The 22,007-nt window shown below is 47.1% G+C and overlaps 1 protein-coding gene across 5 annotated transcripts in view; it reads left to right on the forward strand.

The window, feature by feature from the left end:
• The first annotated feature begins 259 nt into the window (after positions 1-259).
• The window catches only part of CHDH (choline dehydrogenase), a 91,736-nt gene continuing 69,988 nt past the window's right edge, over positions 260-22,007 (forward strand). For 3 of the 5 annotated variants that reach the window (XR_009690360.1, XM_061128353.1, XM_061128348.1), the window contains exon 1: positions 260-396. The gene's annotated coding sequence lies outside the window, so the exon portion shown is untranslated. Of the gene's footprint in view, positions 397-1,132; positions 1,247-9,911; positions 9,981-22,007 lie in introns of those variants that run through there. The other 2 variants (XM_061128349.1, XM_061128351.1) reach the window with 2 other exon arrangements.

Below are 22,007 nucleotides of genomic sequence, written 5' to 3' on the forward strand. Positions count from 1 at the left end.
CGCCTCCCCCAGCACCGCCCGGGTAGGGGCGGCCCTCTGGCGCCCTCCCAGGGTGGGGAATGTAGTGCCCGGCCTGCAGGGGTCGGGCGGGATGGATGCCGGGGTCCGAGCGTCTCCCGGGCAGCCACGCACGCGCCGGCCCAGCGCACCCGTGCGTGCGGTGAGCCAGGTGCGCGAGTGCGGGCACGACCCGCCCGCCCCGGCCCGCAGGCCCGCCCGGCGCCCGCTCGCCGCCGGGAGCAGGTCGGGTCCGAGACGCCCGCGGTGCCTCTCCTGGCCGACCGGAGCGCGCGGGGCGCCGGTGCTGCCGGTTAAAGTGTAGCGGGGCTGGGCCGGGCCGCTGGCTCCTCCGACTCCGCCGCCGACTGTCCCGGCACTCCGACCGACCTGCCCACGGTGAGTAGCGGGGAGGCGCTTGACCCGGGGCCGTGGCCGGGTCGGGCCGGGAGGTCGGGTGGGTCTGGAGAACCCAGGCTGGACGCCGAGGTTGGAGCCCCCCGGGAAACAAAACGTGTGGGACGGGGCCAGCAGAGTCGCACTGAGTTACTCGCAGAAACTTAAGTTGTGTGTGATTCGTGTAGCAGAAACCGTCCCTATCGTTGGTTTTCTGGTCAATGTCTCTTTCCACAAAATGAGACCTGCCGCTAACAGTTGGGTCTCCGAAGACGAAAGCCTTCACCCTTTGGGTGTGAAGGCGACTTTTTGAGTTTCAGGGAGCTCGGGATTTCTCAGCCAAATTTGCAAATTAAATACCGCCTCAGAGAGCCGACCTAACTGCTCAGAACCGAGTAGGGTCTGGGAATTGCATGTAACTTGATCTCGCTGGTTAATTCTGCGCAGGTGGACCGGACCCATTCTTTGAGAGACACAGTGGGTTTGGGGAAAGGTTAATGAAAATCAGCTGGGCTAACAGTGAATCAAAGTGCTTGAAACTGCGGCTTTAGGCGCCTGGGTTTGCAGAGGAGGGGGCGGGGCGGTGCCCAACTCAAAGTCCCTTAAACTTCTAGGCTGAGATAGCGCCACTCTTCAGATGGGAGGCCAAGGCCTAGGGAGGGGTGGTGAAAAGTTGACTTAGTCAAGCAGTTGTTTTGCTGAGGTCCTGTGCACCAGTCCTGGCCCAGCTGCCTGATTCAGATTTTGGCCAGCATGGAGCAGACCCAGTCTCTAGGTTGGCTGGGACTCTGGCATGCACACATGTGAGGTGCAGGCGATGTTCTCCTGAGGACCGCTCTGGTTTCTCATCAAGGTGAGTGGCTCAGGTGAGGGTATTGCCTCACACATGGTGGCCCCTTGCTCAACGTCTCTGAGTTTCTTTGAGCCCTAGCGCTGTAGTCCCAGAGATCACTTGCAGCTCTAACAGTTGTCTGTATTCTTGAGCCAACATGTGCAGGGTGCCAGCCCTGGCATGCAAAGGTGCCAGCTAATTGGTGCCCTTGGACTGAGAATGGAGGCAGTGAGAGTATCTCCGAGGGCACGTGCCCCCCACCGCTGTGGAAGTGCAGATGCAGACAGTCTCATCTTCCTGCTCTTGGGATCACAACCCTTGTTCAGTGGGATGCCAGACATTTTGGTGATGGTCATTTTTCAGTTGTAGGAAGGCCACCTGGCTGGCAGTGCCAGGCCATGGGAAGTCAGTCCCTCTGAAGGCAGTGGGAAGAGTCTGAATCTATTTGCTGAACCAATAGCCAAGTCCCTGTGTGGGCCAGCCTCCGGCTGTACTGGCTTTATAGACACACCCCAAAGCAGGCCCTCTTGCGGGAGCTTGAGCTCTTGAGGGTGAGGGCTCTGGGGGTAACCAGGGGTGCAGAGGTTAGTCCTGGAGACAGTGTTTGTGAGTCAGACATTTTTAGGGGTTAGAAAGGGGAGGTGGATAGGGTCCCAGTAAGGGATATTCCCTATTCCCTTCTTTCTGTAAGATCCTAGAGTGAGGGAGCAGCCATGGTGTCAGGTGAGACAGAGGGGCCAAGGGTGGCCTGGCCCGCGGTGGGCCCCTGACTTAGATCTTTGGCAAGAAGGGGTGAGACAAGGCATGAGAGGAAGTGGCTTTAGATATGGGAAAGGGCTGGTTTTCTTCCAGGAAAGGGCAAGGTCAACACAGTTTCTCCAGGAAAAGAAGCTGATGGACAAAGGAGAAAAGAAAGGCGAGGCGAGCAAAGTGCCAAGGTGGCTGAGCATCGGGTCGGAGGAGTGGGAGGGGGGAACCAGAGCAGCGGGTGCTGGCCGTTGACTTGGGATGCAGACCGAGTGACCTCCCCGTGCCCTGGGTGCAGGGCTGGGCATGTGTGGGCACAGAGATGACACCGCCTTGTCTCTGGTTCTCTGCTGCCCACGGCCAGGTCTGAAGGCAGGACTGCAGAGTGAGCAGTCCCGAGTGATCCCTTCAGCCATGGCTGATGTACTCTGTGGGTCAGCAAGGCGTGCCTGTTCGGTAGGAGGGGTCCACGCTGGCTCGGAAGGTCATTCCAAAAAGTGTTCCTCCATGAGAGGGCCTTGCTGGTTAAGCATGAAGCCTCCAAGCTGGCCTGCTAGAAGGAACGCCGTTTGTTGAAACCCCTAAGCCCAGTAGTGTCGTAGCTTTGTCAATGGGCTGCAGGGCCCCTGTGAGTCAGGAGGTCTCAGCTGCTTCCCCTGTGACTCTGGAAGTCTCGGCCCTTTTCAGAGCCTCAGTTTCCTTTGCTGTCAAGTGTAATGGCAGTGAGGTGACTGAGGTCTGTGAGGGAAGTGCAGATGCTCTGACCTTTCCTCTTTGGCCATGAATTCTGATGCGTCTGCATTTCTGAAAGAGCCTTGTGCAGCGTTCCTTCTTGTCTGGGTATTTAGTAGGTGGTTGTTAAATGCTTGAATGAATGAATGAATGCATACCTTCCTCCAAGCCAGGGGCTCAAGCCTGCCCAATCAGGAGAGCTGGTTTGGGTTTCCTTTTATTCTTCCTTCTCTGGTGGGGGTGAGGAGCATCTCATTTGGAGTCTAGAGAACCCCTCTGTCCACTACGCATGGCCCTGGCCCCACACCCCCTGGGACAGGCTCTGTGCTGCCACTGGGGTTCACATCTCCTGGCTGCACTATTCGTTCCCCAGTGCCACCCTTGAGTGAGGCTCTGGGTGTTGTAGGGTCTCAGTTTCCCCTCCATAACATGGGGCTGATGTCAGGGCTCTTGGGAGACTCTGAAGGGGTGGGAAAAAACTGGAGGACTTAAAGGTGCTGTGTAAATTTAAGGACAGGGGAGGTGGGACAAGAAAAAAACAAATGATCTCCGTGGCCTTGACAAGGAAATTCCTTTGAACCCAAGTGCAGAGACGCCCTCAGGCCGGCACTTTGGTCGGCCTCTTTGTTTCTCTGTCCTCCCCTCCCCAGGAACAAGGCCATCAGAGGTTGTTGACCTGTCTCAGGCCCGGCCTCCACCCACACAGGTGGAATTTTCCACTTTTTTTTTTTTCCAGACATTAATCAAGGCCCCATGCGGTCAACAGTGGATTCATTGTCTCTTGAAGAGCAAGATTCAAGCCGTTGCTGGCAGACACTGGCTGCCTCCCAGGGCCCCAGCGGCCCACTCAAGCTGGATGGGCTGTATTGGGGGCACCTCCACCCACAGTATCGCCCCCCGCCTGCCACCCGTGTTCTCCTCCAGCTGTGGAGTTTTGCAGAGTCAGTGGTCATGCGTACTTGAGCCAGGGACCCCGAGGCCCCCTGAGTGTTTGTCCCTGTCCCCAGCAGGGCCACAGAGCCACAAATGGCCTCTCTGCTCCAGCGAGGGGGGCTGGCCCAGGAAGGCTCGGTCAGGGTTAAGTCCATGTTAATACTGCTCCTGCCAGTTCCTGGCAGGAAAGCCTGTGAGGCCACAGCCTGAGTGTCCTTGCCTCCATCTTCACATGCAATGTCACACTGGGGGCCTCAGAAAAAGTCCAGAGCATGGAGGAGGCCTGTACTGTTATTCTTTCAAAGCCCCATCTGTACTTGGGTGACTGAGTCAGCCTCCCAGGGCTTGAGGGCGGGTTACTGGAGAAGTCAGTGGCATGGAGCAGTGGCTTGTGTGGGGCTCATACCACAGGGGTGGCCATGTATTTCTCCATCAGTGATACTTTAATTATTCTGTTATTAGTAATATCACTGTTATTCATAGTCACAGCATCACTCTCCATACTGAAGGGGATGAGTGAGGGTGCAGGGAAGAAAGCAAGGAGTGATTGAGGCCACAGTATGAACTTGATAAAATTACCATGTGCTTTTGACTTTGCACTTGTAATCCTCTGAAGGGTATTTTTGGCTCATTTCTTTTTCCTCTCGTAACCAACCTAAGAAATGGGCAGCTCTGTTTCCATTTTATAGATGTGGAAACTGAGGCCCAGAGTTGCTAAACCATGAGTGGTGACAGAGTTGACGTCACAAACCATGGATCTTGACCTCCAGCTCCTTTTACTTTTTTTTTTAAAGTAGTGAAACTTGAAAAAAAAATAAAGTAGTGAAACTTGAACATGAAACCTCAGTATATATGAAACACACATGGATGATGATGCTGCATATTAGTGTGAGTTATCTTGTAAGTTCATATTTGTAATTTACACATGTGTGTTTGATTTAAATATTCACAACCTAATAGTCAAAAGCTGTGTTTCATTCACTGGGAATTTTTAGGATTTCAAGCTCGGGAGGCAGCATCTCAAGTGACCGTGAGAGAACTGCTCCAAGGAGGCCAGGCTGGAGTAGCCAGGTTATATAGAAATTTTACAACAAAGGGCAGGTAGTCTGAACATCAGAAGATTATTGATAAGTAAAGAAAACCAGATAACCCAGGTTAAGGAATTAAGCACTTTTCTGTGTATGGGAGGATGAGCTCACTGAAATCATTCCTTTGATGTGCACCTCACTTATCTGGGGCCAGTATCCTGTGTATTTTTTAAAATTAATTTATCTTTATTTGGCTGCACTGGGTCTTAGTTATGGCGTGCAGGGACTTCTCTCTAGTTGCAGCACGTGAGTTTCTCATTGCGATGAAATTTTAAAATTAAGAGAGTTTACCCAAAAGCTCTTATCTCATTTACATTTACTGTAAAGCTTCATCATGTCAAGTTATTTTGCTTGCAACAGATGCAATAACATCTGTCGTATTTGACTTCTATTAAACCTAGGTACAATAAAGTATTATACTTAATGATTCTAAATACATGCCTATAATAATTAGATCAACAAACAAACTTTAATACCAGGTATCAACTTAATATTCAGTATTTCTCAGTTCACATGAACCTGAAAGTCCTTTTGGCCCGTTTCTTTTTATTTAATTTGTAAGCACTTTCTTTGAAATTAAATAGAGCTCTTTATAAATTCAATGTTGATGATACTTTACTTTCCAGAGGTAGAGATATCGCATAAGCACCATGTGTACACAGGCATATAAACAGGCAAAACTAGAGATCTCGTGGCTTCACCTAATTATGAATCAGGTATCACAATGTAAACTTGCTAGTTTACAAAGAGCAGTTGGAATACATTACATTTGCCAGCTCAGATGATTTAAGGTTTTACTCTTTGTAGAGTTTGGCTGAGGGAACGTTCCCAGCCATGTGAATTTTAGAATTGTCGCTTTGTCTCTTTGTTTCCTTGATTTCAGGTCCTGTGGCCTGTATTTACATTTTTGTTTTGTGGAGATTTGCAAGAGACAGACAGTTGCTTTTAGGTCCCTGAAGAACACGTCTGTCACCTAAAGGATACTGAAAGATTGATTTGTCCAACTGTATATTATCAGTGAGAAGATTTCTAGCTCCCTTGAAATGTACGAGTTCCGTGTTCTAGAACTTTATATAGAGTTTCACATACCTTCAAAAGCTTGTATAAGGCATTCAGCAAAGACCCTCATTCCGAATTTACCAGTTAAACCCAGAGAAAAATAACTACTTTTATTTTTTCACTAGCTCTTGAATTTTAGTTTGAAGTTTTTACTTATTTGTATGGCTCAGGTTTCCTTTAGAATGTTTAATATTTCCTGAGGGGCAGATTTATATACCTTTTCTTAAAATACCATATAGTGTTTTCCAGGGAAGCATGCCTGTCCTACAATATAATTAAACAAAAGAGATGATAATCATCTTATATAAAGCCCATTTAAATATACCACTTTGATACACTTTCATCCCAATTTTGTCAACTTTTATACCTTTACTTTTCGTTAGTGTCCAATTAACAAGCTTTCGTCTTATAGGAAGACTTTTAGTTTTTGTCTTTCTTTTTATTCAGCATTTCCTGCCCATTTATCTGTTTTTATATAAAAGGCTCTGGGATCCCCAGAGAGAGGTTGAGTGGTGGAACTCCGGCCCTTTGGCCTATCTGTTGCCCCAAATAATTGCTGGTCAGGTACTCAGTGTAAATTTTTCTAGCTCCTTAAATATTTATTTTAACACTGGGGTGGATAGATCAGACTTGTTTGGCTTTTACTGTTGGGAACTAGTAGGGGGTACCCTTTGACCCATTTAACTTTAGGTAGTGTAATATAAAACCTTGTGTTTTAACCACATAAATGTCCATTTTATTTATCATACTTGAAATAACCATATAAAGATTTCTTTATTCATTTGAGATAATTCCTTTAAAAATTTTTACCTTTTTGGAAATAGTATCTAGATTTTCCTTGTAGGACTTTCCCCGTAAACCTTAATTATTGTAGTGCTTTTGTTATCACCTGTAAGACCCATTGAGGGGAAGCAAAGACCACAAAGGAAGCTTCCCAAACCAGTTTTTCTTACTTGGTTTAAACTACAAGAAGTTCTTAGGTTAATTATTAGATATATATTTTTCCACCTTAAGTTTGATTTTTGTTTTATAGGTACCAATAAAACAGTTTTATAATGAGAGTGCTATAGATTCACTAGTTTGTTTCTCCAGTTTTAAAGGAATCCATCATTTAGCCATTAATAAAATATCTATTAATAGTGATTCAAACTACTGAGGTGCAAGAGGCTTCCTCATAAGAGGGTGGGGGAGGATATAACCTAAGCAAAATCCAGAGAGTTTGCTCTCAGAAATAGTATGGCAGAGGTCAAGTTTTCAAGACAAGTACATGCACAAACACACACACACCCAGAATGTCCTCGGGAGATCATGTAGAACTTTTACATCCCAAAGACTCAGGAAGAGAAATGCAGGCTTTCCCCTGGAAGGACTTTGTTTAACATCAAAATTCTGAAAAGATATTTCTGTCAAGCCAGCTTTTTAATCTTCATTTTACTGCACAGGCAGTAAGAGAGGCCCCTCGTTTTTAGGGTGAGATTTCCTTTCATTCCCAATTAAGTAGGTACTTGTGAGTTTTGTATGTACATTAACCAGACTGGGGGACTAGCTGGAGGTTGGCGGTCTGTCGTTCCTTTTATTTATTTATAGCTGTGCTGGGTCTTCATTGCGATGCAGACTCTGCCTAGTTGTGGTGAACAGGGGCTACTCTCTAGATGCAGTGCGCAGACTTTTCATTGCGGTGGCTTCTGTTTTTGCAGAGCACAGGCTCTGGGGCACTCGGGCTTCAGCAGTGGTGGCGCCCAAGCTCTAGAACACAGGCAGTTGTGGTGCGTGGGCTTACGGCTCCGCAGCATGACGGATCTTCCCAGATCAGGGATCAAACCCATGTCTCCTGCATTGGCAGGTAGATTCTGAGCCACCAGGGAAGTCCTCCTTTTCCTTTTATTTTGTAACCTTTATTTCCCATTCTGAAGTTGGACTGCTGAAATAAAATTGCTGGTGATGATTGTGTGATGTGTCAGTATGCTGCTTGAGAGCTTAACCCCTCTAGGTTTGGCGTCAGATTTTGTTTCAGCTCCCTCTTAGGCGTCTTAGGTTCTCCTAGTGGCACGTAAGACTACCATGATGTTCAGATCACAGCACGGGCAGTTCTTCTTCGAGTCCCTGGGTGCGCAGGTTGTTAGTGAAATGAGTGGATCTCCCCGTAGGGACAGCTGCACAGTGTGGGGTCCGGCCACCACCACTCCTGCAGATTTCTCAGTCACCTCAGAAAGCTGTTGCCAGCCAGAGGGAGAGAGTCCCTTCTTTGGAGCTCAGAAGCACTCATAAATTTCAGTTTTGTTTTTTTTTTTTATTTCGACAGTCTCTATTAAGGTCACCAATTCAAGGAAAACCCACAAGCCGGTCTTCCCCCTAATAACTCAGGCGGGAGTTGAACCTTATGCAATGTTTAACTAAGCAGTCTTCCCAGCCTTTAAGCTGAGAATAACCACTCACTATCTAAACTGAGTCTGCCAGTGCCTTTTACACTGAGCAAAATCTTCCCAGTACTTCCAACTGAGGATAACCCAGGTACCACTTCTGGAAACTAAATTTCAAAGATAACTTATTCCCCCAGGATCTGAAACTTAACAATCATCAACCAATAATGGGAGCTCCTAGGACTAAGGAGAGACTCACCCAGATTTGTCTGGACTCCTCCAAGAGATGGGTGGGCACAAGTCGCCTCTGCTGATAACTAGATCCAGATCCTTGTAGAGTTCAGGTGAAGGGGAGGAATCTGCTCTGGTCCCTTTGTCGGTCTCCATAACTGTAAAAAAAAAAAAAATAGTTGCAACCTTAAAGTTGAGAGTTCTGTTTGACTTGGCGGGAACTTTTAGGACTTCATGTCCAGAAGGCAGCATCTCAAGTAAACCCTGGAGCGCTGCTTCGAGGAAGTCGGGGAGGAGCCGGGGCAGGTAGTTGAATGTCACAAGATGATTGTGAATTAAAGAAAGCCAGATATCTCAAGCTAAGAGGTTCAGCACTTTTCTATGTATGGGAAGATACATGAGTCTGCCTCAACTGAAATCATTCCTTTGATATGCCCCTCAGCTCTCAGGGGCCAGTATCCTGAGTTTGCCCAGGGCTCACTGTCTGGAGTGGCTGCAGTGTGATGGCTGCTATATGGCGGGTAGTCCTTCGCTCCTGAGTTCCCTCAGTCTCAGCAGCTCACCATCGGCGGTGGCTGCAATTGCTGATGACTGTGACACCCGTCGTTTACTGATACAGCAGGAAATATTCCATTTCTTATTTGCATGTCATTGAACAGCAGTGCTGTTTCCTGTGAAGCCAGGAAACCCCATGAAACCCGTGAAACTCTTGAAACCGGGACCGGTGGGTGCAGGTTGATGTCATCCAGCAGCCCTGCTGCCTGATTGACTTCGCTACTTCCGTTCAGCGATAGAGCTGTTTGTAGTTGACACAGGGGAAACAGTGGGTGTTTTTGAAGCAGTTGACCTGGCATTCCTTAGGGCTCTCTGCAGCTAAGCCCCTCCAACAGCTTGAAAGGGACACAGCAGTGGGCATGTGCGGGAAAGTTGGCTGACTCGTCTCTCACCGTTGGTTTACAGATGAAAGTGGCTGGCTACCCCCGGAGCTGCTCCGGGGTGTGATCTGGCACCCCTGCCATGCTGTGGCTGGGATGGCACCTTGAGAGGGGCATGCTCCGCACCTCCCGGGCCTTGTGGCCTTGGGCGGAGCGTGGCTGCAAGCCTGCGGTAGTGCCTGCGTGAACGTGGGTTGGAGATCAAGCTGGCCTGGCAGCTGCCGCTGTCTGCCCTCTGCTCAGCCCTGTGCTTGCAGCAGATGCCAGAATTGGCGCTGGCGGCAATGGGAAGGGACACTTTGTCCTGGGGCCTTGGGCAGGCCACTGCAGCAGACGGGCCTGGGCCCCAGGGGATTGATGTCCAGTCCGTGGTAGTGTGTCTTCACCTCCCTCTGAAGGACCACATTTGTTTGGTTTTTAAATTTTAATCTTGCATGAAATGATTTTTTTAAATGTAATTAAAGTTGTTATAATAAAAGCAAAGATACCTTGCTTTAAGCCCCTTATCTTATTAGGAAATGCAAGAGACGTCACATCACTGTGTCAGATTGCTGGAAACATTTGTAAACCTGCCTTTTGATTCGATGCTTATCTTTCACAGGCAATCAAAAATAGCATGTGGGCTGGCCCTGCCCCCACCAGCCTGAATCCTTCACATCTTGAGTGTGAGGTGGGTGTTTCTTAATTGAGATTTTAAAAACTGATTGAAAATGTGTTTGAAGGAGGAAGCAGGTAGCAAACCTTTGTGGAATGCCCCAACTTCTGTGGGAGAGGGTGGAGTCCCTCAGCCAAAACCAGGCTCCCAGCCGCAGCGTTTCTCCCACTCTGCCTTCTTTACTCCGTTAGCAGGGAGATTTGGAATTTAAAACAGACAGCAAAAACAAAAGCCCTTTCTGTAATGGAAAATTTGGAACACGTACAGAATTAGCCAGAAGAGCGTATTGAACCCCACATGCCATCCCCTCATGGGGATTCCTGTTTTGTTTGCCCCCCGAATCCCTGGGTTATAAGCAAAATCCCAGATACCACTTATTTTTTTCTGTTGGTATTTCAGTAGGCATTTCTGAAAGAGTCATTGTAAGCAACATAACCACGAGACCAGTGTCACATCTGACACAGTGACCTCTAAATACCCTCCAATATCCAGTCAGTGTCCAAATTCCCAGGACCCAAATGAGATCCATAGGTCGTTCTCTTTTGACGTCTGGATTTCCCTCAGTCTCTCTCTACCTTGTTCGTTTTTCACTTGAACTTGTGGAAGAAACGTCCCTTGGCCTGGATTCCGTGCGTGGGATCCCGCATGTCCTTTCACCCCTTCCTCTGATATTCGAATTTCCTCTGAATCGGTGGGTGGATTTAGAAGTGTGAGCAGACTCAGGCCTGGGAGTTTTTGGTGAGGATATTTCATTGTGTCACCCCTGTCTCCACTTGAGGGAAAAATCATTTGATTTTTCAGTTGCGTCCTGGTGGTAGGGATACTGCTAGGATGCCAGCGGGACTTGGTGGGGACTGACCGATGGGTAGGCCAAGGTGGGCAGATTCCTCAGTGCCGACCCCACCCCTTGCAAGAGCTGTCCCTGCCCCTCTGTACCTCGCTTTCCATGTCTGCCTCCTCTTGTGAAGTGAACACTGTGTTTACACACTAGTCAATAACACGGGGATTTCCCAGGTGACAGCGCTAAAACAACCGCCTGCAATGCAAAAGACGTGGGTTTGGTCCCTGGGTCGGGAAGATCCCCTGGAGGAGGAAATGGCAACCCACCTCAGTATTCGTGCCTGGAAAATTCTATGGACAGAGGAGCTGGGCAGGCTACAGTCCATGGGGTTGCAATCAGTCAGACACAACTGAGTAACTGAACACACACACACACACACATTAACAAGCATTTATTGAGTGTCTATCCTGTGCCTGGCTCTGGGAGCTATGAGCTCCATCCCCTGCTGATAGTAAACAAACATGGTCATGGCTGAATCTTGGTAGACCACGGTCACTCTGCCACTGTGCCTGTCCCAAAGGGGACCTTCAGTGCCCCCAAGAGGGAAGCACAGTCTCTCTTCCTGATGTTAGGCCTTTACGCTGTAAGCGGCGCAGCGCCAGGGTCTTCTGTCCCTGCAGCCCACCTCTGGTTTTGGCTCAGACTTAGCCAGACCCACCGCAGTGGGTCCCTCCACATCCTCACTTTCACTTGGGCCTTCTCTGCTGCAGGAGCCCACTCACCCAGGCGTAGGGCAGCCCCGAGTGCAGGGGCGTTCTTGTCTGGAGGGGCTGCTTTGTTTCTCAGGAGCCAGCTCCAGAGGCTTCTTCCCTGATCCCCAGCGTGTCAGGGAGGGTCCCTGTGGGAATTGAGTCCCCGGCAGCGACCACAGTGTTGCACCTGCCTCCCAAGTGCATCTGTGGGAGCACACCAGCAACACAGACTGGATCCACAGACACGCCTGCAAGGGAAGGAGGAGGTGGCAGGAACCCCGGGAGCTGCCCCCTGGGTGGTGAGGCTTCCTGTCTTACCCTGCTGTTGGCGAGACCGCCACCATGGGGGTTTGAGACAGCAGGAAGATCACTGTGGGAGTCGGGGACTGTGAACCGAGGGCAGATGCCTGGAATGCAGGGTGCGAGGTCTCACAGGCGCCCTGGGGGCTTCAGAGATGAGGAGGGAGGAGCTGCAGACATCGGAGGCCCCGCAGAGGCCAGTGCCCGCATCAGCAACCAGAAACCCCCTAGCCTGGGTCACACAGAAGTCCCGGCAGAGCTGGGGACGAAAGCCTGGCCTTCGCTTGGCGTCAGACTTGGGGGTCCCTCCTGGGGCTCTCTTGGCAGCCTGAGCAGCCTCTGCCCTGTCCTGTGGCCCACCCTCAGCCCCAGGAGGGCCCAGGCCACCAGAGTTGTCTCCGAGGCGGCGAATGGTTAGCTGTTTCAAGAGAGGAAGGGAGAGTTTCCGAGTCATTTGTTTATTTGGCACCAAGATGTGGGAGATGAGAGTTTTAGGAAGAGAAACTTGACTTTTGAAGAAAATAAATCTTTTAAATTAAAAGATAATGTATTTATAAAGATAAACATGAAGTATTTCCTGCTCTGCTGTGCTTTTGTGACCACATGGACTGTAGCCTGCCAGGCTCCTCTGTCCATGAGATTTCCCGGGCAAAAATGGGTTGCCATTTCCTGCTCCAGGGGATCTTCCTGACCCTGGGATCGAAGTCACGTCTCTTGCATATCCTGCATTGGCAGGCAGATTCTTTGCCACTGTGCCACCTGGGAAGCCCCAACATGAAAGTATACTGACGGTGAATTTTTATTTGTGTAAAATTATATATGTATAATTGCATACCCAGGGGATCATCACCAGGTCAGGATTCCCTGTGCCCTTTCTTTTTTATTTAGGGTCTCAGTTCCACCAGAGATCAAACCTGCACCTCCTGCAGTGGAAGCACAGAGTCTTAACCACTGGACTGCCAGGGAAGGCCCACCCTGTCCCCTTTCTAAGTGGTACCTCTCTGTGCCCCGGCACAGATGTATGAATTGAGCACCCACATCTCAGACTGCCTCGGTGTGGGCGCTGTGGGCTGCATGCTGGCCCCGCCCCATCACATCTATGCTCCGCCTTACAGAGGGCCAGGCTCTGCACTGGGACCGAAGCCGCAGAGCCTTTGGCTGGGGCGATGGGTTTTCACAGCTCATTTCATTCTTAGAGTGGAGGTCTCTGTACGTGGTATAAGGAGAAGCCCCATGATGGACGTGGCCAGTGGCCAAGGGGGGCTTCTCAGAGGGAGCATTGGCTGAGCAGGGCCTGAGGGAAGGTAAGGAGTGACCCAGGTGCGCTGAGGTGGGGACCCCGTTACCCGGAAAGGGGAACATGTGCAAAGACCCTGGGTGGGACAGAGGGAAGGTGGTCCTGATGCCTGGAACCCAGAGCATGAGGCTCCTGGTTGGGTGAGAAGTGATGGCTGGGACAGGGGCAGGAGGCAGGGCTTCTGGGACGAGACAGGCCCTGGGGCTGTGAGGATGCTGGCGGAGTCATCTTGGGAGGACAGGTGACCTGGGCTAGGGGTGGGCAGTGAGGTGGAGGTGGCCGGAGGAGGCAGCTGCCCAGGGTTCTTGACCCGACCATCGCTGTCTGACGAGGCCCTTCCGACCTGGGCCCTTTCTACCTCCGCCTCAAACTCACCTCCCACCCAGGGCTGGCCCATTAGGTGGCCGTGCCGTCAAGAAGGCTGTGCCAGGCTGCGGGAAAGCAGCTGGACTTCACCAGTTCTTGGCCTCCAGAGCCCTGGAGGGCATTTGGTGCCTCGTTCCCACTCCATGTACTGATGGTGACTTTTTATAACTCCCAGGAGGCGGCTTTGTTGGTCAGGCCCATGCTGGGCGGGTCCTGTGTTTGAGTTGAAGCGGGTCGGGGCTCCCCTGCAGGCTTGCTTCCCTTTCTGTGATGTTGGACTGACGGTGATGACGGTGAGGCCCACTCACCCAGCGTCTTTGGGGGGTTCACAGTGTGTGATAAAGCCACGCGAGGTGCTCAGGATGGGTGGTTGCCCCTTTCATTATTGCTTAGAACTCTGATTCTGTGGCTTAGTGGAGCTCTGTGAACAGACAGTGGCAAGCTATAGGACAGTAATCATTTGACCCACCCAAAGCCCGGCCTGGAAGGTTGAGAACCTCATTACAGGTCTTGTAGGAGAGGGGGTCAAAGCCAGGACTGGAAGGTTGAGAACCTCATCACAGGTCTTGTAGGAGAGGGGGTCAAAGCCAGGACTGGAAGGCCAGGTTGCAGGCAGGTGGCTGACTCTGAATCCTTCATTGGAGAACCGCCCCCCCTGCCCGGAAACCCTCAGAAAGCGGAAGATGGCGGTGCCTCCACCACACTTTATACAGTTCCCCCTGGGATTGTTTTCACCACTCTGGCCCCTGGACTCAGAGAGAAGGTGAAGGCCAGGTACCTCTGAGGCACTCTGCCAGGCTTGGGGAACTAAGGGGCTTAGCGCCCATGAGCTGACCTATGTGCCCAGGTTAGCTCACTGTGTCTGTAGTGAGAGGATTACACGGTCAGTATGTACATAGTTAACAGGGTTCTTTCTCATAACTGGGCCCCCTTTTTCCTGCTCTGTCCCCAAACAGTGGACAGTTCAGCTTTCATCATTGTTTGCCATCTTAAACAATCCGGGACAGACCTCTTAGGTTTGTTTTTTCACAGTCATGCACAGTTCTCTTTTGGATAAATTCTTAGAAGTGGGACGGCTGAAACAGATGGCTGCCCCTGTAGAACCTTGAGGCGTCTGTGATCTTGGAGGTTTACACACTCCCCAGCTTGCTCAGAGCGGAATCACTGTTATCATTGGCCCTGCCCGGCGGAGCTTTTCAAAGGTTGAAGCAGGTCTTGAGCGCTGTTTCGCATGCAGGCCTGGCCGAGACTGCGGGCCCCTCTCCAGAGTTCTGTCCTCTCTTCTTGGGTAACTGACAAAAGCCGGGATCTCAGTGACCCCAAGGATCTGATGCTAGTCTGGTCCTCTGGCCAGAGCTAGAAAGGAAGTACACACGCACACACGTGTGCAGGAAATTATGAAGAACCTTCTTCAAGGGTTGTTTCATAAAAGTTTGGTCAGCCTTCCAGCTATGCAGTTCTAGAGACTGTGTCTGAGCATGGGTGCTTCAGATGTGGGTAAGCATATTATTCGGGTCACAGTTCTTTTGCAATTTGACTTCACCAGAATTATCAAGTTTGTTGTGCAATTGACCACAGGCTTAAAATTACACGGAAATCTGGCTTATCATGCAAGGCATTCAGTGTTCTGATCATAAAATTTGGGCAATTTTTCAAAACCAGTGTTTGCTCATCGATTTCAGAGTTAAATGAGAATTGTTAGTTGCGACAAAGGACTCCGGTGATGAAAGCCGCAGTGCTCAGAAGCGGGTGGGAGCCCTACTTTCATTCTCCCTAATTGAACGTCACCTCTTCACTTGATGTTGTCTCTCCATATTCACTGTGTTCGTCACTGGTGTTGAGGGTCATGGCCTGAATTGAGCAAAACCTCCTTCCTGGCCAGAGGTACCATGCGGTCCAGGTGTCCAGCTCCAAGCTGACCATCTGGATGCCATGCGTGGCCTGGTGTGCTACCCTGCAGCCCAGGAAGATGCATGTGGTTGAGGGTCTTCTCCCCTTGACTGGGAGGTGGAGTGGGTGAAGTGTCCCCTCCCTTCATCTTCTGCTCAGGGCTGCAGGAGTGGACAGACAGCCCTAGACACAGAGGTGAGGCTGGTTCCAGGAAACAGGGGGGTCAGGGTACAGGCACCCAGAATCAGAAGGAAGCCTTGAATGCCTCCACCATGGTACAACCCCTGTACTGCCCTCCTACACCCAACACACACACACACACACACACACACACAAACACACACACACACGAACACAGGTGCTCTCCTGTCTTTCTCTGGCTCCATAGTTCCCAGCCGTCATGTTCCACAGTGCCAGTGACTGGCAGCCCCAGACTGTGGAAGGGGCTGCTTTCCTGTGATGCCTGACCCTGTCGGTCGGTCTGTCCACCCACCCACCCACCCAGTATGGGAGCCGGAGAGGGCACTGTTGGGGTTGGAGGGTCTCTGCCCTTTGGATAGCAGGCCCCTCCCTCTTCGGCGCTCCCCCTGCCCCCATCCCCCGGGCACTGTGAGTACGTGTGGGTCCTACCACCTCCCAACACTGTGAGGCCGAGACTCCTCTGTTCCCCCAGCTCAAGGCCTGGCTGCTGAGGGGGACGGGAGGGAGGGAGCCCCCTAGGATGGGTCTCAGGAACAGGGACATGCGGCTCCAAGGTGGGAGCCTCCTTCCAGGGCTGGGCACCAGGACTGCCAGGGGCGAATAGGAGAGGCCATCCCACTCCTGGCCATGGCACGGGGTGGAGAGCCGGCTGCAGGCACCCTGAGAAGGGGAAGTAAGAGTGGGCAAGTGCCCTGGGTTATCTTGCCTTCATTATTTAGCGAATCCTGGGCAGAAGACTGTTAAGGGAGTAGGGCTTAGGGGCGCAGGCACATGGGAGCATTTCTCCTCTGCAGAGTGAAGTATCTCCTCTGCCCCAGTGAAGTGTCCAGGTTGGTCCAGCCCTGGCCAGCCTGCCCAGGCACCAGAGAGATCTCTGCCTAGTCCACGACCGGACTCAGACCTTTGAGAACAATGACATGTGCCCTCCATGTTGGAGCATGCTGGAGAAGGATGTCGGAGAAGAACTGTGATAGAAGCTGAGGTCTGGGGATGGCTGGGGCCACGGAGAGTAGATGACCTGCTGTCACCCCATGAAGAAAAGGTCTGATAAAATATATATAACATGAAATTTTATCATTTTTACTGCTTTTTTAAAAAAGTGTACAATTCAGTGGCATTAAGTACATTCACATTGTTGTGCAGTCATAAACATTATGCATTTCTAAAACTTTTCATTACCACAAATAGTTCCGTATCCATTGAACAGGAATTCCCCATTCCCTTTCCCCCGGCCCCTGGTAATCTCTCATCTAGTCTCTGTCTCTCTGGATTTGCCCCATATAAGTGGAATCATACAATAATTGTTGCTTCGTGACTGGTTTATTTTACTTAACCTATTTTCAAGGTTCCATGTTGTAGCATGGTTTTTTGTTTTTTATTTTTTGGTTGAGATTAATTTTTATTTATTTTTTAATTTAATTTTAATTTATATTAGTGTGCAGTTGATTTACAGTGTTGTGTTGGCTTCACATGTATAGCTGAGTGATTCAGTTATACGTATATCCATCCTTTTACAGGTTCTTTTCCTATTTGGATTATTACAGAATATTAAGTAGAATTCCCTGTGCTATACATTAGTAGGTCCCTGTTGATTAACTTTGTTGTATATAGTAGTGTATAGTGTTAATCCTAAACTCCTAATTTATCCTTCCCCTCCACTTTCCTCTGCCCCTGCAACCAAAAGTCTGCTTCAGAAGTTTGTGAATCTGTTTCTCTTTTGCAAATAAGTTCATTTGTATCATTTAAATATTCCACATCTAAGTGTTATCATATGACACTTGACTTTCTCTGACTTACTTCACTTTAGTATGATAATCTCTAGGTCCATCCATGTGGCTGCAAATGGCATTATGTCATTTTTTTTATGACTGGGTGATATTCCATTGTGTGTGTGTGTGTATATATATATATACCACATCTTCTTTATCCATTTGTCTGTCAGGGGGCATTTGGATCGCTTCCATGTCTTGGCTATTGTGAGTAGTGCTGTGAAAATAGGGGTGCATATATCTTTTGCAATTATAGTTTTTATCTGGATATATGCCCAGGAGTGGGGTTGCTGGATCATATGGTGGTTCTATTTTTAGTTTTTCGAGGAAGCTCCATGCTGTTCTCCATAGTGGTTGTGCCAATTTACATTCCTACCAACTGTGTCATAGAGTTCCCTTTTCTCTACACCCTCTTCAGCACTTTTTGTTTGTAGACTTTTTGATGATGGCCATTCTGAGATGATACCTTATTGTAGTTTTGATTTGTATTTCTCTAATAATTAGCAGTGTTGGGCATCTTTTCCTGTGTTTGTTGGCCATCTTTTCCTGTGTTTGTTGGCCATCTATATTTTCTTTGGAGAAATGTCTATTTAGAGCTTCTGCCCATTTTTTGATTGGGTTTTTTTTTTAACCTTTTAAATTTCATATTGGAGTTACAGCCAGTTAACAATGTTGTTACAGTTCCATGTGTACATCACCGTACATACACGTGTATGGAACTCATCCATACATATACATGTGCCTGTTCTCCCCTAAACTCCCCTTCCATCCAGGCTGCAACATAGCACTGAGCCCAGTTCCCCGTGCTACACAACAGGACCTTGTTGGTTATCCCTTTTAAAAACAGCGGTGGGTGTGTGTCGATCCCTAACTGTCTCCCCCTCATTCTGTCCTCTGGCATTCGTTGTTTTTGTGTTGTTTTGTTTTGTATAGAGCTGCATGAGCTGCTTGTATGTTTTGGAGATTTTCTGAGCCACCAGAGAAGCCCAATCCCTTGTCAGTCACTTCATTTGAAAATGTTTTCTCCCATTCTATAGGTTATCTTTTCACTTTGTTTATGATTTCCTTTGCAGTGCAAAAGCTTTTAAGTTTCATTAGTTCCTATTTGTTTATTTTGTTTTCATTTTCATTAGGCGGTGGATCAGAAAAGATATGCTGTGACTTATGTGTTCTGCCTATGTTTTCCTCTAAGAAGTTTATACTATCCAGCCTTACATTTAGGTCTTTAATCCATTTTGAGTTTATGGTGTTAGAGAATGTTCTAACTGCATTCTTTTACATGTAGCTGTCCAGTTTCCCAGCACCACTTATTGAAAAGACCATTTTTCCTCCATTGTAGAGTCTTGCTTCCTTTGTCATAGATTAATTGACCATAGGTGCATAGGTTTACATCTGGTCTTCCTGTCCTGTTCTGTTGATCTGTATTTCTGTTTTTGTGCCAGTGCCGTACTGTCTTGATGACTGCAGTTTTGTAGTATACTCTGAAGTCAGGAAGTCTGATTCCTCCACGTCTGTTTTCCTTTTTCAAGATTGTTTTATCTATTCGGGGTCTTTTTTGTTTCCATACAAATTGTAAAATATTTTGTTCTGGTTCTGTGAAAGATGCCATTGGTAATTTGATAGGGATCACATTGAATCTGTAGATTGCTTTGAGTAGTATAGTCATTTTCACAATGTTGATTCTTCCAGTCCAAGAGTAGGGTGTATCTCTCTGTGTCATCTTTGATTTCTTTCATCAGCATCTTATACTGCATATAGGTCCTTTGCCTCCTTAGATAGGATTATTCTTCTTGCGTATTTTTTTCTTTTCCAAGAAATTGAAAATGGGATTGTTTCCTTAATTTCTCTTTCTGATCTTTTGTGTATAGAAATGCAAGAGGTTTCTGTGTTTTAATATTGTATCCTTCAACCTTACTGAATTCAATGATGAGCTCTAGTAGCTTTCTGGCAGTATCTTTAGGATACTTTTCTACATATAGTATCATGTCAGCTGCACACAGTGACAGTTTTACTTTTTTTCCAATTTGGATTCCTTTATTTTTATTCTCTGATTGCCATGGCTAGGACTTTCAAAACTATATTGAGCAAAAGTGGTGAGAGTGGACATCCTTGTGTTGTTCCTGATCTAGAGGAAATATTTTCAACTTTTCTCAGTTGAGAGTGATGTTAACTGTGGGTTTGTCATATATGCTCTTTATTATGTTGAGGTAGGTTCTTTTTATGGCTTCTTTCTAGAGAGTTTTTTAAAAAACATAAATGGGTGTTGAATTTTGTAAAAAACTTTTTCTACATCTGTTGATATGGTCATATAGTTTTTATTCTTCAGTTTGTTGATATGGTATGTCACAGTTTGATTTGTGTGTTTTGAAGAATCCTTGCATCCTTGGGATAAATTCCACTTAATGATGGTATATGATTCTTTTAATGTGTTATTGGATTTTGTTTGCTAGTATTTTGTTGGGGATTTTTGCGTCTATGTTCATCAGTGATAGTGACCTGTAATTTTCTTTTCTGTGTGATATCTTTGTCTGGTTTTGATATCAGGGTGATGTTGGACTCATAGAATGAGTTTGGGAGTGTTTCACCCTCTGCAGATTTTTGCAATAGTTTCTAAAGTATAGATGTTAGCTTGTCTCTAAATGTTCGATAGAATTCCCCTGTGAAGCCAACTGGACCTGTACTTTTGTTTTTAATCACAACTTCAGGTTCATTGCTTGTGATTGAAAGTGAAAGTGCTAGTCGCTCAGTTTATGTCTGACTCTTTGTGACTCCATGAACTATAGCCCACTAGGCTCCTCTGTCCATGGAATTCTCCAGGCAAGAATACTGGAGTGGGTAGACAGTCTCTTCTCCAGGGGATCGTCCCACCCAGAGATCAAACCCACATCTCCTGCATTGTAGGTGAATTCTTTACCATCTGAGCCACCAGGGAAGCCTGCTTTTAATTGGTCTGTTCCTATTTTCCATTTCTTCTTGGTTCAGTATTGAAACATTGTACCTTTCTAAGAATTTGTCCATTTCTGCCAGGTTGTCCATTTTATTGACATATAGTTGCTTATAGTTGTCCCTTAGGATCCTTTGTATTTCTGTGGTGTTCATTGTAACTTCTCCATTTCGCATTTTATTGATTTGGGTCTTCTCCCTTTTTCTCCCTTGATGAATCTTGCTAAAGTTCTATCAATTTTGTTTATCTTTTTATAAAACCAATTTTTTGTTTCATCTTTTTTTATTGTTTTCTTTGTCTCTGGTTCATTTAATTCTGCTCTGGTCTTGATCATTTCTTTCCTTCTATTAACTTTGGGTTTTGTTTGTTCTTATTTAAGTTGCTTTAGGTGTAAATTTAGGTTGTCTATTTGAGATTTTTCTTATTTCCTAAGGTAAGATCATATTGCTGTCAACTTCCCTTGTAGAACTGCTTTTGTTCTGTCCCATAGGTTTTGGATCATCACATTTTCATTGTCATTTGTCTCTGTACTTTTCGATTTCCTATTTGATTTCTTCAGCGATCCACTGGTTGCTTGATAACATGTTGTTTAGCCTCCTTGTGTTAGTGTTTTTTATAGTTTTTTTTTTTTCCTGTAATTGATTTCTAATCTCATAACATTGTGGTCAGAAAAGATGCTTGATATGATTTAAGGTTTCCTAAATTTGCCACGGCTCCATTTCTGGCCCAAGATGTCTTGGAAAATGTTTCATGTGCACTTGAGAAGAAAGTGTCTTTTGTTGCTTTCAGATGCAAAGCATTTTATACATATCAATTTTTATAAATTTTATAAATATCAATTAAGTCTATCTGGTCTAATTTAAGGCCTGTGTTTCCTTGTTGCTTTTCTGTCTGGATCATGTGTCTGTTAATGAAAGTGGCGTGTTAATTGTGTTGCTGTCAATTTCTTTTTTTTTTTTTTTTAATGGCTGTTAGTGTTTGTCTTAAATATCAAGGTGTTCTTATGTTGGGTACATGTATATTTATAATTGTTACATCTTCTTTGTGAATTGATCCCTTGATCTTTATGTAATATCCTTCTTTGTCTCTAGTAACAGTCTTTATTTTAAAGTCTGTTTTGTCTAATATGAATATTGCTATTCCAGCTTTCTTTTCATTTCCATTTCCCTGGAATACCTTTTTCCATCCCCTCACTTTCAGTCTGCATCTGTCCCTAGATCTGAAGTGAATCTCTTGTAGCCGTCATACATATGGGTCTTCTTTTTGTGTCCAGTGAGCCAGTCTGTGTGTTTGGTTGGAGCATTTAATCCATTTGCATTTCACATAATTATCAATACGTATGTTCTTACTGCCATTTTGTTAATTGTTTCGGATTTGTTTTTATAGGTGTTTTTTCTTCCCTTCTTCTTGTTCTCCTCTTGTGATTTGATGACTATATTCAGTGTTGTGTTTGGATTGCTTTTTCTTTTTTGTGTGTTTATCTATTGTAGGTTTTTGGTTTGCAGGTCCCATGATGTTTTGATATAGCTATCTATACATATAGGAGATTGTTTTAGGTAGCTGGTTGCTCAATTTACAGTGCATTTCCAATATCTTGCATCTGTATTCTCCTTTTCTTACAATTGCTGGTTTTGATATATTTGTGTATGGATGATTTCCTGCCTTTAGTTTATGTTTGCCTTTACCAGTAAGCATTCCCATTTGTAATTTTCTGGTTTCTAGTTGTAGCTTCTTGTTTTTCT

Source organism: Dama dama, chromosome 24 (assembly GCF_033118175.1).
Source record: "Dama dama isolate Ldn47 chromosome 24, ASM3311817v1, whole genome shotgun sequence".
Taxonomy (NCBI): Eukaryota; Metazoa; Chordata; class Mammalia; order Artiodactyla; family Cervidae; genus Dama; species Dama dama.